A 17,352-nucleotide genomic window follows, 5' to 3' on the forward strand; every position below is an offset into this window, starting at 1 on the left:
CGCGAGGCGTGGCGTCCCAGGGCCCGCGGGAGAGTTGGGTCATGCTGCTGCTGAGCTGTTCCCTGGCTTAAGGTGCTTCTTCCTAAGTGCTGTGCAGTTTTTTAAAATAGCCAAACAAAGTGGTGTTTTTCCTGTTGTTAACATAGATTTAGCTTGATATTGAGAAGTTAATACAAAATTATTCAACTCTGGGTTGCGGGACCCCAGGCACCTTAGCTGATTGCTGTGTCATATATATTTGGTTCTTACAGTCTTTTTAATTTAAAGTTGGAGTTGAAAAGTTTGTGAAACTCAGTATATTCTTGGGGATCCCAGGGCTCGGAGCTCTGCAGTAGTTACTGAGTCTAGGTGAAGTGTGTTTGCTTAGGACCGCATTGGTTTTAGATTTTCTTTCCATCCATAGCTTTCCGTCATTTTTGCACTACAGCTTTTTGTAGCTCTTCCTCTCATTATAAATCCCTGAGCTGGAAGAAAAAGAGAAACAGCCTATGCACCCTCTGCCTAGCAGACTGATGCACCTTCCTGCACCTCCAGGGCAAGAAGGCTACCTCCATTCTTTTTTGAATGTATTTTTACCTTCCTGCCTGGCACTATTAAGTGCCAAATAAATGGATAAAAGGAGGAATGGGGACTTTATGTGCCTGGTGGAGGCTGCTCAGTTTTGTTGCTGGGCAAATGTGCAAGCATGAACTAGTAATCCCTGTGGGAGTCTGGAATGCCTGCTCATGTTGCCAAGGCACGACACATAACCAAATAATTTTTTAAAGCATCTATAAATCTATGCAACTTAAAAAGTATGAACTAGGCAGGAGTTGTGAGGCTTACAAAACCTTCAAGGCTCTTACTGATTGCTAGGAAATTAAATACATAATTTAAAGAAAATAAGATAGCCCAGAAGTATAGTTATCCCAAGTTGGGGAAGTGTTATTTAAAAGGTACAGTTAAAGAGAAATTTTATAAGTTCCTTCCATGGGGTTTGGAAGAGGAACAATTCATCTGTGCTGGAGTAATCAGCATAACCCAATGGCAGGTGAAATTAGAAACTTAGTGAAACAGGGTAGGAAAGCAAGAAAAACATACATTGTCCTCTGAATAAGTTTTCCTTAGCACTTGGGCTGAGTATTTTTATGCAGCCTTAAGGAACTAGGACATGCCTTTAGCAAAAATCGTAAAATACAATATATGAAAAATTGGTCTCAGTACCCACTGATCTCTCTAGCCTCTTCCTACTTTTTAAGGTATTTGTGTTTCTTCTGGTTGAAAGAGCCTGCTCTGTTACCTCCTACTATCTTTATTCCTCCAGAATTCTTTCTTCTTAAATAAAAATTTCTATCAAAGAAACAGCTAACTTATACTATAGTGGGACTATCTGATAGAAGGTCCCAATATATTAAGTTTTCCATGGATATTTGTTTGTATGTATGTATGTATTTATTTATTTTGAGATGAGTCTTGCTGTGTCACCCAGGCTGGAGTTTAGTGATGTGATCTTGGCTTACTGCAACTTCCACCTCCCAGGTTCAAGGGAGTCTCCTGCCTCAGCCTCCTGAGTAGCTGGGACTGCCTGCCACCAAGCCTGGCTAATTTTTATGTTTTTAGTAGAGACGGGTGTTACCATTTTCCCCAAGTTGATCTCGAACTCCTGACCTCAGGTGATCCAGCTGCCTCGACCTCCCCAAATGTTGGGATTACATGTGTGAGCCATAGCACCTGGCCAGATGTTTGTATTTAAATAATTAATATGCAATCCCTAAAGAATCTACCCTATTCAGTGTCTTCTTAATGGCTGCTAAAATACCCACTGGGTCCACTGTCCAGTTTGCCTAAACTAATTGTCATTTCTGTAGCTGTTTCTTAAACAAGTTAAATTTGCCTGGATATTTGGGTTCCTTCTGGACTAATTTTCCTTTGATTAACTCTTGAAGAATAATTTTCATTTTAGTCCTAGGAGTAACCTTCTGTTACTCTCACTTAGGTGTTCAGTTGGGTCTAAATATAATTAGATCCTTTGCTTTTATCTTGAGGTAAATGTAAATGAAAAAGGACACCTGTTAGCAGGTAGTGAAGGGGAAGGAAAGTGCTGGGAAGGGAAGGGAAGGGAAGGGCATGGTCCCTTTAAATGATACAGAAGGGAGAAGCGACGTGCTGGGTAGAGGAGGGCATGGTTCCCGCCTAGGGCTTCACCCTGGGGCTTGTGCCCATCGACTTAGGTGAAGATAGGGATTTTTGTTTTCCAGCCCAGTTGTTACATTTCCCAAGACAACCCTGCCATGCCCCCATCATGTGCCTATTAAAACTCCAAGACCCTAGCAGGCAGACACACAGGCAGCTGAATGCTGAGAGGAGCACATCAGCAGAGGAATACCCAGTCGGCTGGATGTTGAGAGGAACGCATTGGCACAGGAGCACAGCGGCATGCTGGCAGGCCATTGACCCATGGAAGGATGTGGAGTTTGGCCAGGGCGGTCAGTGAAGTCAGGCCACCCACAGACCTGATTCCAGGAGAAAACCATCTCCCTTCTGGCTCCCACATCTGCTGAGAGCTACTTCCACTCAATATACTCTGCACTCATTCTCCAAGCCCACATGTGATCCCATTCTTCCAGTACAGCAAGGCAAGAACCCAGGATACAGACAGCCCTCTGTCCTTGCCATAAGGCAGGGGTCTAACTGAGCTGGCTAACACAAACTACCTACAGAGGCTAAACTAAAAGAGCCCCCTGTAATACAGACGCACTGGGGCTTCAGCTGTAAACATTCAACCCTAGACACTGCCGCAGGGTCAGAGCCCCACAGCCTGCCCATCTGTAGGCTCCCCTAGAGGTTTGAGCAGCTGGGTACTGAAGAAGCTAGCCACTCCCCTGTCATATGCCCTGTGAGGGGGACAAGGGAGCCTTTCCGGTTTCAGTAGTAGACCATGAAATAAATGGCCCTCAGTTTTTCCAGCATCCTCTTCAATTTTTCATTCTTTTAAATCATTATACATAAGGGCAGAGATATTTAGTGTTACTGATAAATCAAAAGAACTATTTGTAAAATTATTTAAATGTAGAATGCATTACACAGTTTTGTTTGGCAAAATGTTTCTGCTCCTAAATAGAGCTTACTTATAACTGGCAACACTAGGAGGATTTTCAAGGCTTAGATTTTAAAACTTAGGGTGTGACCATGCCCGGTGACTCACATCTGTAATCCCAGCACTTTGGGAGCTGATGTGGGTGGATGGCTTGAGCCCAGGAGTTCGAGAACAGTCTGGGCAACATGTGAGATTCCTGTCTCAATAATAGTAATAATCAACATCATAATAAAACTGCATATCAGCTGTAGTTAACTCATGTAATCTTCCTAAGCCACACTTTGCTCATCTATAAAATGGAGATAATAATAGTGTTCTTATTTTACAAAGCTTTGTGAATGCGGTAGGAGATGTGGGAGAATGTTAGAATGCTAGGCAAATTAAATTAAATTCTCTTATTTAATTGGCCATTCCCAAGTATCTATAATTGCTGTCAAGGAGGCAGTCCAGAAACATATAAGGCAACAAAAAGAAATTAATTTGAGATACAGAAATTTCTACCGGAAGAATAAAGAATTGGCTCAATACCTATAATGCATTTTAAAGTAATCACTTAGCATTTTCCTGAATATATTAAATGAGAATAAAAAATAATGTTTTTAGTCCACTTCGAGCTGCCTAAAATTTGGTTTAAATACTTACAAAGACAGTACATGACAGGGCTGTGAGATTTCTGGATGTCTTAAAAGCAGCACCCTTAAGTCTTAACAAAGAGAAAGCCTCAAATGGAACCTTAAATGATGTTACAAATAGAGCCTTTGTGTGTGTGTGTATGTGTGTGTGTTGGAGGTGGGCGGGGGAGTTTCAGACAGTTGCAGGGTCTCTATTTCCTCTAAACTCCCTGGCTTTCAATTTATCAGTCTCAGAAGGATGAAGAGTTGAGTCCCTCCTGATAGCATTTGAAGCTGTAGTTCCACAGAGGATTTAATGCTGTAGTTGCAGGGAGTCTAGGTATTTCAATTCTAAGGCTTAAAAAACTAAGCCATCCCCTCCAGCTTTTGCACTGATGCTGTGAAATCCATTTGAGAAACATGTCCATGTTTTGCTACTTGTTCAAAGCTGTAAGCGTGACTTGGCATTGAAATAATAATTTCTTTTTCAAAACTTCCCGCTGAACTATTACTTAGGTTATCTAAATACAGGCTATTTACTTGATTGGCATTTGCTGTTGTCAGTTTAACAAAGTGTAAGTAATGATTTTTCAGATGTTAGAGCACTGTGGTACTGTGTTTCTAATTTAAATCAATGTCTACATTAATCTGGGAACACTTGATGTTACTACCTGATTGTACATTCTGGATGTAATTAGACTCATTATACAGAAATAAGTGTCATCTTCTTATTCTCTAAATGAGAAAAGAGAGCATTCTTCTTTTATGAAATAATTTTTCTGGGTCATGCCCCCAAAACCGTTTGTCAAATCAATAGTAGATTCTAATCGCAAACTTTTTTGACCTTTTAACCTTTGAAAGTCATCTTAGTGACTTACAAAGACCAAGATTGTACAGTAGAATGTGGGCCTATTATTCCTTATCAAAATAAATTATGTACAACATACTTTCAATGTGTAATTACAATACTGGGCCACTGCTGTGATATGGTTTTCATAACAAAGCCATAGTAGACTATTCAACATGGTGGATCTTCCTTTTTACGACAGTTGTTTGTAACATTATGATGTCTTCATAAGTGTGATCCATTACAACATTAAAGCCTTAGGGCCACAGAATAGATGTCAGGATGTCTTCCTACCACTTTAAAAATCACTTTGACATTGTTAAGGTAGTGTGGCAGATGATTTCAGTAAACAAATCCAACAATAAAAGCAAACGTCTAAACTAACAGTGACTTATAGGAAGTACATTATGCATTTAAAATGCTATCCACTTGTTGATCAAGATCATGTGTATTAGAAAACTATTCACATAATGAACATATGTATCCTGTGTGTAACTACACGAATAGTCTGTTATTTCTCAATTATTCATATAAAGATTTGAAAAGAAAGAGTTAGACATAACATAGCTTATTTTTGTGTCCTTCAGATATCTCTGAAGCACTCTAGCCCTTACTGAAAATCTTCAGCCTCTTAACATTTTGATATGTATCTATCTGTTTAGTGAAAAATCTTGGTATTATACACACTGTTGTAGAACCTGCTTTTTAATTTAATATATCTTTGACCTCTGCATATCACTAAAATTTATGCTTTTTAAAAACCTTCATTGTGCAATGTAAATACAAAAAAGGGCATAAAACCTAAAGAGATGAAAGAATTTTGTAGAAAATGAATGCTTATGTAATCACAGCTTATATAAGAAATAGAATATTGTCAATACCTCAGAAACCCCTAAGAACCTCTATAACATGTTCTCTTAAGACTTAACAAAATTTTTATTTTTCTTATTTTTTAGTTTTTCTTATTTTGTTATTTTTATAGATTTAGGGGGTATAAGTGTAATTGTGTTATATATTAAGTAATGGTGAAGTATGGGCTTTTAGTGTAGTCATCACCCAGCCAGTATCCATTGAACCCAATAGGTCGTATTTCATTTTTCACCCCCTCCTTCCCTCTCACCTTTTGGGGTCTTCTGTCTGTTATTCCACTCTAAATGTCTATGTGTGCTCATTGTTTAGCTCTCACTTATAAATGAAAATATGCAAGTTTTTGCTTTCTGTTTCTGAGTTATTTCACTAAGGATAGTGGCCTTCCGTTCCGTTAACTCTGCTGCAAAGGACATTATTTCATTCATTTTTATGGATGAATAGTATTCCATGATGTATGTATACACACACACACACACACACACACACACACACACCACATTTTAAATCCAGTTGTTTGTTGGTGGACATTTAGGTTGATTCCATGACTTCACTATTGCGAATAGTGTTGTGATAAAACTCATGAGTGCAGGTGTCTTTTTTGATAAAACGATTTCCTTCCCTTTGGATAGATACCTGGTAGTGGGATCAGTGGATCAAAGGATAGATCTATTTTCAGTTATTTGAGAAATCTTCATACTGTTTTCCATAGAGATGATACTAATTTACATTCCCACCAACTGTGTATAAGTGCTCCTTTTTCTTCACATCCTTGCCAACATCTGTTGTTTCTTGGTTTTTTAGTAATAGCCATTCTGACTGGTATGAGATGGTATCATTGTGGTTTTAATTTGCGTTTTTCTGATGATTAGTGATTTTGAACATTTTTTTTTCATATGGTTGGTTGCCACTTGTATGTCTTCTTTTGAACAACGTGTTCATGTCTTTGCCTACTCCTTAATGGGGGTTATTAGTTGTTTTTGTCATGAGTTCCTTATAAATTCTGGATATTAGTTCTCTGCCAGATGCATTGTTTGCAAACATTTTCTCCCATTCTGAAGGTTGTCTGTTTACTCTGTTGATTACTTCTTTTGCTGTGCAGAAGCTTTTTGGTTTAATTAAGTCCCATTTGTCTATTTTTGGTTTTGTCACATTTCCTTTTGAGGAGTTAATCATAAATTCTCTGCCTACACCAATGTCCAGAAGAGTTTTCCCTAGATTTTATGATTTTGTTATAGAATTTTTATAGTTTCGGGTCTTACATTTAAGTTGAAGACTTTATTTAAGAATGATTTTTGGTTCACAGCAAAATTGAGCAGAAAGTACAAAGTATACTCCTGCCCCCACACATGATAGCGTTCCCATCAGAGTGGCACATTTGTCACAGTTGATGAACAAATTGTATACATCATGATCATTCCACAGCCATAGTTTATATTCAGGTTCACGCTTGGTATTATACATTCTATGGGTTTGACAGATGTATTCTGGCATGTATTCCATTAGAGTATCATAAGAATCCTCTGCTCCACTTATTTATCCCTCCCTCCCCTCTAACCCATGGCAACCACTAACCATTTTACTGTCTCCATAGTTTTTGCCTTTCCCAGAATGTCATCTAGTTGGAATTAGGCAGCATGGAGCTTTCTTAGATTGGTTTCTTTCACTTTGTGTTATGCACTCCATGTCTTTTCATGGCTTGATAACTCATTTCATTTAAGTGCTGAATTATATTCCATTGTCTGGATATATCACAATTTATCCATTTACCTACTGAAGGACATCTTGACTGCTTCCAAGTGTTGGGAATTATGAATAAAGCTGTTATAAACATGCTGTGCACTAGGGCGTGCTGGTGAATGTCTATAATCCTAGCTACTGGAAAGCTGAGGCATGAGAATTGATTGAGGCCAGGAGTTAGAGACAAGCCTGAGCAACATAGCTAGACCCTGTCTCTAAAGAAAAATTTTAGGCCAAGCGCCGCGCTCTCAGAGGCCGAGGTGGGCAGATCACCTGAGGTCAGGAGTTCGAGACCAACCTGACCAGCATGGAGAAACCCTGTCTACTAATATATATATTGTCTCAAGAAACAAACAAAAACCCCCTAGCCCCCACATAGTATATAAGGGGAATAGCATATACAGAAACAGAAGCTCAGATACTTAGGTGAGCTTGAAAATTTGAGAGCTGCATAAATATCTAGAAACATTTTAAAGGACTTTGGACTTCAGAAGAGTATAAATTCAGAATCTAAATCTATCTTATTTAGATCTCAAGGACCAAAGAAGCTACATCAACATCAGAATTATGACTGTGGTGCTCAAGGAGAGATTGAAAGGAAAATGACAATTCTCCATCTGTGAGGAAAAAGATGGTTATTTTTAAGAGTAAAAGATTAAAGGCACATGGGGGAATTAATACCTGCTAATCTTGATCTTCTCTTAGAGTAGTAAAAATCACCCGCCAAGATTACAACAGATTTGAAATTGAATTGGTGACTAGAAATTGGTGAAGCATTTTAAAAGATTTATTATGGAAAGTCTCATGAAGATGGGCAACAACTGAACAAAAAAGATTGTGAAACATGAATGAGGATCCATTTGAATCAAGTAGCCTAACATTGCTGAATCCTAATTAATCACAGCCTTTCTTCAGTATCGTTTTAAAACACCTAGTTATAACACAAGAAGTGAGAGTTATCCCCTCCCATAGAGGGAGTCTAGTTGGTTGATGGGAAAGCTGTTGGTATTGCTGATAATGACAAAGTGCAGGTCTAGAGTTGGAAAATAAAGAGTTTTTAATAAATGATCCCAGCTCTTTTCTTATACCACTAACATTGTATTCTAGGCTTCAAAGGGAGGTTCAACCACAAATTGAAGAGGGTGTCTTGCAACATAAGGGTATCTTAGCCTTAGAAACCCTAACAATTGTTGCTTTTCATTTGCCTTTTTCTTTTCTTACCTCTTTTTCCCTCCCTCCCTCTCGTCCTTCCTCCCTTCTTTTACATTTCTCCTCCTCTCTCATCTCCTTCCCTCCCCTGCTCTGCCCTCCCCTCCCTTCCTCTGCCCTCCGCTCCCTTTTCAAAAGTATTTGTTGGTTCCCTACCATGTGTCAGGAATGTTTTTAGGTGTTATGGATACAGTAGCGAATAAAACAGATGAAATTCCTACTCTGATGGATACTAAACAAATGTAGAGTAAGAGTAGTAGAACTCATGGAACCCAGGAAAATGCAGCAGCATCATGGAGTTGCTGGGGAGGGATGCTCATGGTGAAGTGATGAGAAGGGGGTTTTTGTTTTGTTTTGTTGTTTTTGTCTGTTTGAGACGGAGTTTCGTTCTTGTAGTCCAGGCTAGAGTGCAGTGACGAGATCTCAGCTCACTGCAACCTCGCCCTCCTGGGTTCAGGCGATTCTTTTGCCTCAGCCTCCTGAGTAGCTGGTATTACAGGCGCCTGCCACCAGCTCCAGCTAATTTTTGTATTTTTAGTAGAGACGGGATTTCGCCGTGTTGGCCAGGCTAGACTCAAACTCCTGACCACAGGTAATCTGCCCGCCTCTGCCTCCCAAAGTGGGGGGATGACAGGTATGAGCCACCCTGCCTGGCCAAGAAGTGGTTTTGAAGGAAGAACCCACAGGGCTTGGTGATAGCTTGGATATGTGGTGTAAAGAAGAGAAAGCGAAGCACCGAGCTTGACCTAGTTACATTGAACAATGTGACTGGACATAGCTTAGGATGAGGAATGCATTTTTGGCCTTGGGTACAGAGTGACCTTGGAGTTGATTTAATTAATGTAGTACTCTAACAGATTTCTGGGCCTTATGAGGATAAAATCCATGTTGTTCACAGTGGACTCGGGAAGATACTCACAGAAGTGATTACTGATATTGAGAGAGTAGCTTCATGGAAGTAGGCGTAGGGCTGTCCTGCTCGATTATGGTATCTTCCTCTGAAGAGGAGAGCCATATCCCTGGGTGACCAAGCACTGATGTTTAAGTCAGCTGGAGTAAGAAGAAAAGCTGAGGAATGTGAGAGGAAGACACTCCGTACATTTCCTTTCATATCGAGGGTATTCAGTGCAGCACAGTCCTTCTGTTCTTTTGCTTTGAGTGGCTTCTTTGATTCGTAAATTTGAAAGATGAAACCAGGTATGCCAGCCTCATCTTTGACCTTTTTCCTGTTGATCCTGAGCTGCTCACAGGGACTGTATCCTTTGCCTCTGCTTTGTCAAGCCTCACAGCATAAATCTGTCCATTCCTGGGGTTTAATGCTAGGAAGTCCATTTGACTCTCGAAGCAAGGGATGGCCTCTGACTTAGCCTTTATTAATTATGAAAGTGGTCTTCAGTCCTTTCTGTGCCACTCCTTAATTTTATGTTTCAGTTTATTGAGAACCCTTGTGGGGAAGGGCAGTACTATTTAGTGAGTCCCCTAGAGAACCAAGCAGCAGTAAGAGTCACACCACTTTCTTCTGTTTCATAGCAGTTTACTAAACAGAGTCACATGTGTATTATCATCTATGGCTCCCATTTTTCTGGTGAAAGCATTGAGGTTTATCAAAGTGAAATGACAGGACCAAACCTATAGAAACTGAAAGTAGCGGTGAGATACTATATCCACAGCTCCTTACTACAAATAGAATGTTTCTTCCTTCTATCCATGACTGCTTTGGAGACACATTAAGGATAAGTTTTCTTTTTGTCACTGGGGTGGTGCATACATGCATCAGAGTTTGAGCAGCAGCATAGCAAATCTCTGTCTACTTGTGAAATGAGAAAACTTGCCACTAGGTATTTTCTGGAACTCTTACACATTCATTCGTCCATCTCACATTTGAAATATGCCAGATTTTTCATTCGTGTCTGAAATGTATTCAAATATATTTCCTTGAGAATTGCCCTTCACGGAGTTTTTTATTTAAAGTACTAAATTGTGTTATATTAATTTTGTTTTATTTCATGACCTGGTGACATTTGTGGTTCAACTAAGATAGGAGTAATAGTATCCCAACAACGTTGAAGAATCGCCATAGCAGCTGCTTTCCAATCAAGTACTTTTTAATTCCTCCACCATAGCAGAATGCAGTATCTATTAATTATTGCAAAATTGTAAAAGTCTCCTGCTTCACAATGGAAACTCTGTTGTGCTTATTTTAATGTGAAGGAAAATCTAACATGGTGAGTACCCAGGAGGGTCATTATGGATAGATGGCAGTACAATATGAATGGCCCTGGAATGTTGCCATGTGCCAGTCAACCTTTATCTCCAGCCAAGACCCATCAACACAAATAGAAGGAATGTGAATTAGCTGTGGAGGCTGTGCGTTTACCATTAAGAGCAACTGTGCAATCTAGTTTTCAAGACCCATGCCACCCAAACACATTTTTCTACATTACATAATGTTATCATTTAAATATTGTCATTCAAATGTGAAGACCAGCTGTGCATATCAGGACACAGCTGTCGGGATGAGGTGCAGATAAGCCATCTGGTGCCTGGTTCTGGGTGGTTAAATTCCAGCCGGGGATTTAACTTTATATCCAGCTGTGATAAAGTAAATTGAAGGCTGCATATTATTCCTCAGAAATCACTCCTTCGGGATACTTCTCAGAAATAATTTTTAACCAGAGGTGTCATTGATTGGTTTTACACTTTCAATTATAGCATTTGCCAAAATAAAGCCAAATGAAAAACTGTTCTGTCATTTCATTTTCTTTGTATGAAATAAAACCAAATAGTTAAAGAGAATGAAGCTTTTTCAATCTTCTTCAAATTATATCTGTACAGGGAAAATCTGCAGTCAAATTGCCTGGCTTCACACATCTCTTTAGATGAAAAAAGGAAAAATCAGGTGATCCATAAAAGCTGAATAGGAGAGCAAAGGTGGTAATTATCCTGATTTCCAGATTCATTATGTCTGGAGATATGTGACATATAAGAAAGCAACACCATTTTAGCAACAGTCGTTTTTTGTGCTTAGACACACCTCTTTCTCTATTTCAGATGTTTTCAAGGAAAGGACATTAAAATCCTGCCTTGCCCTTTTGTATGTGTGGCTAATCCTGGAGTCCGAGAAGGGAAAAAGGAAAAAACCTGAAAAAGTGAGTGTCCTCCAGTGTGGAATTAGTCTGTATTACTGTTAAACATCTTCAAAGGAGTAGACTTTAACTTACTGCAATGTTTTAGTTAATATAGATCATTTTACCTAAAGCAAATAACACTAGGATATATTAAGTAATGAGTGAGACAGAATTATGGTATATATTATGTATGTTAGCTATCAAATAATTTAGCCAATATACAGGTAAAATGGTTTCTTCTCTCTTTGAAATTAATTTACTTAATTCTGGCCACGGTGGTGGCTCACTTATGTAACATCCCAGCACTTCAGGAGGCCAAGGAGGGAAGACCACTCGAGGCCAAGAGATAAATACCAACCTGGCCAACATGGTAAAACCCAACTTATACCAACAGTACAAAAATTAGCCGGGCGTGTGGCACAGGCCTGTAATCACAGCTACTTGGGAGGCTAAGGCAGAAGAATAGCTTGAGCGTAGGAGGCAGAGGTTGCAGTGAGCCGAGATCATGCCACTGCACCCCAGCCTGGGTAACAGAGTGAGACTCTGTGTCAAAAAAAAAAAAAAAAAAAAAAAAAAAAAAAAAGCAAAAACAAAACTAATTTATGTAATTCTCCCATCCAAGTACTAACCAGGCCTGACTCTGCTTAGCTTCTGACATCAGACGAGATCAGGTGTGTTCAGGGTGGTATGACCATAGACTAATTTACTTAATTCTGTGTTGTGGCTACTGATTAGGAAACTGACCTTGTATCTCTAATGGAACTTTCCTCTGGCAGACACAATTGCTAATTTAAATAAACTAAGAAGTGAATGTGGGTGTGTGTAGAGAAATTATTCAGTAAAGACACCACTTTTCAAAATGTGTATAGAGAAAATCTTGTAGGGGGAGTATGTGAATCAGTGGAACAGACATAAGTACAGTAATGCAAATTTCAAATGCAAAGCTTCAGATTCGGCAGTTTATTTTCTTTTTGATTCTACACTCAGAAGTCTTAAGTTCAGGAATTGTTTCCAAGGATTTGAGATGTCTAAGATAAACCACTGAAAGTGGTGTATTGTCAGAAAAGCTGGAGGGGAAATATAATTATTTTCCCTATGTTTGTTGAGGAAAGAGAATTTAAACAATATTTTTTGTAAGCCAGTCATGGAGGCTTTTGCTTGTAATCCCAGCACTTCGGGCACATGAGGAGGGACATTTGCTTGATGTTAGGGATTCGTAACCAGCCTGGGCAACATACTGAGACTGTCTCTACCAAAAATAATAAGAAAATTAGCTGGATGTAGTGATGCATGCCTATAGTCCCAGCTACTTGGGAGGCTGAGGTAGGAGGATTGCTTGAGGCCAGGTTTTTGAGAATACAATGAACTATGATTATGCCAGAGCACTGTAGGCTGGGTGACAGAATAAGACCCTGTCTCTCAAAAAAAAAAAAAAAAAAAAAAACAGAACAAAAAATACTTTTTTGCAATTAGTATCAGGATTATATACTAATTAGCAATTTCTCCTAAATATGTTTTTAAAATCTTATTAATACATTGAATACCAAATAAATCCACCCTCTAAATGCTATAGGTGCTCATACTCTCCATTCCATTCCCTGGACTAATTGAGGCTGACGGTAGCAAAGTAAGCAACTTGGTGGAGCACAGAAGGGCAGGCCTTGATTTCACAGAAATTATTAGTCAAAAATGAGAAATTATTAGTCAAAAATTAGTCTACAACAAGTAGAAAGCAAAGAAGTTTGCCAAGATGCTAAACTGAACTCCTACTATACCCCTTGTTTTTAGATTTTAACTGTTGATGGTTGTTAAATATCAGACTAATTCTCTTTTTGTTCTTTTCATCTACAATACTTAAAAAATAATTTTCACATGATTTTTTTTACTACCTGGTTGTGTACATTGAATTGAGGACAAATGGAAAACTGAAAATTACTGCTGCATGGTGTTAGAGGTTTCATTATATGACTGAAAAAAAAAATTTTTACTGAACTCACCATGCCGCTGAAAAGCCCTTTGGTGATGGCAAATAGCCCCTTCTTCCTTACAACAAAAAGGCAGTAACTGGGAGGGAAAGTGTAAGGAAAACCAATTTTAAGTGACTTTGGCTACTCACTTTGTGTGAATTCTCTTTTCTTCTGAAAATGTGAGGTGAACAAGAATCTCCTGAATTAGTGAATTTAAAAATACTTAAAGATAGGCTGGGTGTAGTGGCTCAAGCCTGTATTCCCAGCACTTTAGGAGGCCGAGGCAAGTGGATCATCTGAGGTCAGGAGTTTGAGACCATCCTGGCCAACATAGTAAAACCCCATCTCTACTAAAAATACAAAAATTACCTGGGTGTGGTGGCATGCACCTGTAGTCCCAGCTACTTAGGAGGCTGGGGCAGGAGAATAATTTGAACCCAGGACAGGGAGTTTGCAGTGAGCTGAGATCGCACCATTGCATTCTAGCCTGGGTGACAGAGCAAGACTCCATCTCAAAAAAAAAAAAAAAAAAAAAAAAAAAAGAATAAAAATACTTGAAGATAAATATGTATATAATCCCTATGGTATATGGGAAAACATAAGGGAAAAATGGGGATTGGTGGAAAGTACTCAAGTCAATTAATGCTCATATTAAGTGGTAGGTTGTGGAGTCAGACCTTCTACAATGAAAAAGAGGTTTTTTGGGGGCATATTTTTCATTGACAAAACAAATGACCCTCAACCTATCCCCTGCATGCTCATGTGACTTGCCAGGCACAACCTCATTTAGTCCTCAGGACAGTCCACACAGGACATCAAGCTCAAGGGGTGAAGTCCCACTCCAGCTTGGAAGGCCAGGACTAGAGCCCACGCTGTCTGACCTGCAGCCCACCATCCTGCTGGGCCCGTCCCACCACCTCTCACAGAGCCTACAATTAGCTCAGAGTCAGAATTAGGCAGGAGGTTCAAACTGGCACCAAGTCACACACAGTCAGTCTGTTGGGGAGTTGGGAGCGGAAATGCCCATGGTGGGTATTATACCTCGGTCAGGGTACTGAAGGGTGAATAGGAATTCGCCAGGTTTCCAACTAGGAAATGTATGAGGAGCCTAAATATGTCAATATGTCATATATGTATACAATAACATGATAATGAACAACTACCACTTACTGTGTACTTACTGTGAGCCCAGCACTATCCTGAGTATTTCATGTGTTAATTTATTTAATCCTTTCACTATTATTATCCATGCTTTATGGTGAGGGAAGGAAACCCAGAAAGGTTAAGCAACGTGTCCAAATTCTCCTGGTTAATACATAGTACAGCTAGAATACCAACCCATAATATCCGATTCCAGGAACCACATTATTTTCTTCTAAATTATACTTCTTCCAAACTGATATGTCATGTTATATTATGTAATAACATCTGATTGTGATCTCCTTGACAACTAGGACTCAGAATGTACACACCCACCATCCATGTGCACGCTTTCTCCTTAACCAACCAAAGAAATGATTATGTTCAGGTTATGTTAAATATGCTAGATTAGTAATTCTCTCAATATTTAAGGGAAATAATTTAAGGAAAGTAACTTGAAGATGATGAAGTGAAAGGCAACAGAATAATTTAGCTGCTGAAATGGTTATTAGAATACAGAGAACACAAACACCTTTGACTTTAGGAGGGTTACCTAAATTACACTCAAGCACATTTTTAAAAATCCCCAACAGCAAAGGACAAAGTTTCCATGTACATGTATACCCTGAAGACAGGACAAGAATAATTTTGCTTACAGAAAGGTAGGTTTGGTTTAGACATGAATAAAGCTGTCCAGGACTCTGTGACCTAAATCAAAGCCATAGAGAATCACTTGGTCGCTGTTCATTACAACTCATGTAACTTGTTAAGGTCAATACTATATCACTAAAATTCCTTCCACCTCTATGATTTTATTGAACTTAACCAACAGTCAAGGTAGTTGCTCTGTCCCCCTACCATTCAAATGGATATGACTTGATTATAAGGGCTGTGATACAAATAAACTACTAAAGGTGGTTAATCATTGGGGAATTACAGAAAAAGCAGTATGATGAATGCTTCATTCATGATGCATACTCCAATTTCCCTGATTTGATCATTATACATTGTGTGCTTTTATCAAAATATCACATATACCTCATAAATATGTACAACTAGTGTGCATTCATAATAATAAAAAGTTTAAAAACCCAATATTATTACCATCCTATGGGAGTTGAATCATTTTACAGTGTATTTTCAAATGCTTATATAATATCTCAGATAAACTTAATTAAATTCTAACCAAACATGGGTTTGATAATCATGGGTTTAGCCTATTCATGGGTTAGAATCCTCTAGCCAAGTATCTAGCTTAGGCTAAAAACAAACAAACAAATATTCCTGCTGGGAAAAGATTGTGATAGTCAAAATTACAATTTAATAGAAGACATAATCCTCTCTGAAGGAAAGATTTTAAGCTAAATTTTAACATAAAAAATACAAAATCACCTCACTGCTAGTTGTTTGGAAGCGGAACGAAACATTTTGTTTTGAACAAAAACTAAAGCATCTTAAACAGTTACCTGACATTTATGAAAATGATGAGTCTTATGAAGCATCAATTAATCTTGGAAGTGCAAGTCTAGGTATTACTAATCCCTTAATCATCATATTGCTATTACCTGAATGTTCCAAATTTTCTAGGTCCACCCCAAGTTATGAAACCTAGACTACTGATAAAATAGGGCTGTGAAGAAAAAAATGGAACACTTCCTTATCTCTTTTTTAATGCAAAGATAAGACACTGCAAACTTGTGATACATGTTTGAATCTATGTTCTATCAGGTTATAATTTCCTATCTACATTGTTTGTTTGATCTTGATGAGCGGTTTTTAAAGTTTGTTCCTTAAACAATTTATTCTAAGTCACTATTTGTTTGTTTGTTTGTTTGTTTGTTTGTTTTGAGATGGAGTCTTGCTCTGTCGCCCAGGCTGGAGTGCAGTGGTACAATCTCGGCTCACTGCAACCTCTGCCTCCTGGGTTCAAGCAATTCTTCTACCTCAGCCTCTTAAGTAGCTGGGATTACAGGTGTGTGCCACCACACCCAGCTAAGTTTTTTTTTTTTTTTTTTTTTTTTTTTTAGTAGAGGTGGGATTTTACTGTGTTAGCCAGGGTGGTCTCAATCACCTGACCTCATGATCTGCCTGCCTTGGCCTCCCAAAGTCCTGGGATTACAGGCGTGAACCACCTTGCCCAGCCTTTATGTCACTACTAAATTTCATTCCATCTTCCAAAATTCTTCATCCTTTTTAACAGGTTTGGTAACATTTCAAGGTCAGTAACTACAATAGGAAGGAAAACCTGGTTAAGATGAAGCCCAAAATATTAGGTTATTTTTTATTTGTATTTATTTGTTTGTTTTGAGATGGAATCTTGCTCTGTTACCCAGGCTGGAGTGCAGTGGTGCAATCTTGGCTCACTGTAACCTCCACTTCCTGGGTCCAAGAGATTCTCCCACCTCAGCCTCCTGAGTAGCTGGGATTACAGGTACATGCCACCACACCTAGCTAACTTTGTATTTTATTAGAGAAGTGTTTTGCCATTTGGTCAGGCTGATCTCAAACCCCTAACCTCAAGTGATCTGCCTGCTTTAGCCTCCCAAAGTGCTGGGATTACAGGCATGAGCCACTGTACCCAGCCAATATTAGGTTATTTAAATACGAGACATTTCTTCACAAAAAAGGTTTTTATATATTAGATACTTGAATATAAATTACCCTTTTTTATCTGTTGGTTGTAAACATTCTCATTTATCTGACATGAAGTAAATGTAATAATTTTTGGAGAATTAGGAATGAAGTTGTTAATCTTCAAAACTCATCT

General features: G+C 38.7%; 1 long non-coding RNA gene across 1 annotated transcript in view; it reads left to right on the forward strand.

Annotated features, from left to right (window-relative positions):
* The first annotated feature begins 13 nt into the window (after positions 1 to 13).
* LOC141583917 (uncharacterized) overlaps positions 14 to 17,352 on the forward strand; it is a 44,418-nt gene continuing 27,079 nt past the window's right edge. The window contains exons 1-2 of the long non-coding RNA XR_012516751.1: positions 14 to 72; positions 11,402 to 11,499. This is a non-coding gene — a long non-coding RNA (uncharacterized LOC141583917). The remainder of the gene's footprint in view (positions 73 to 11,401; positions 11,500 to 17,352) is intronic.

Source organism: Saimiri boliviensis, chromosome 3 (genome assembly GCF_048565385.1).
Source record: "Saimiri boliviensis isolate mSaiBol1 chromosome 3, mSaiBol1.pri, whole genome shotgun sequence".
Classification (NCBI taxonomy): domain Eukaryota; kingdom Metazoa; phylum Chordata; class Mammalia; order Primates; family Cebidae; genus Saimiri; species Saimiri boliviensis.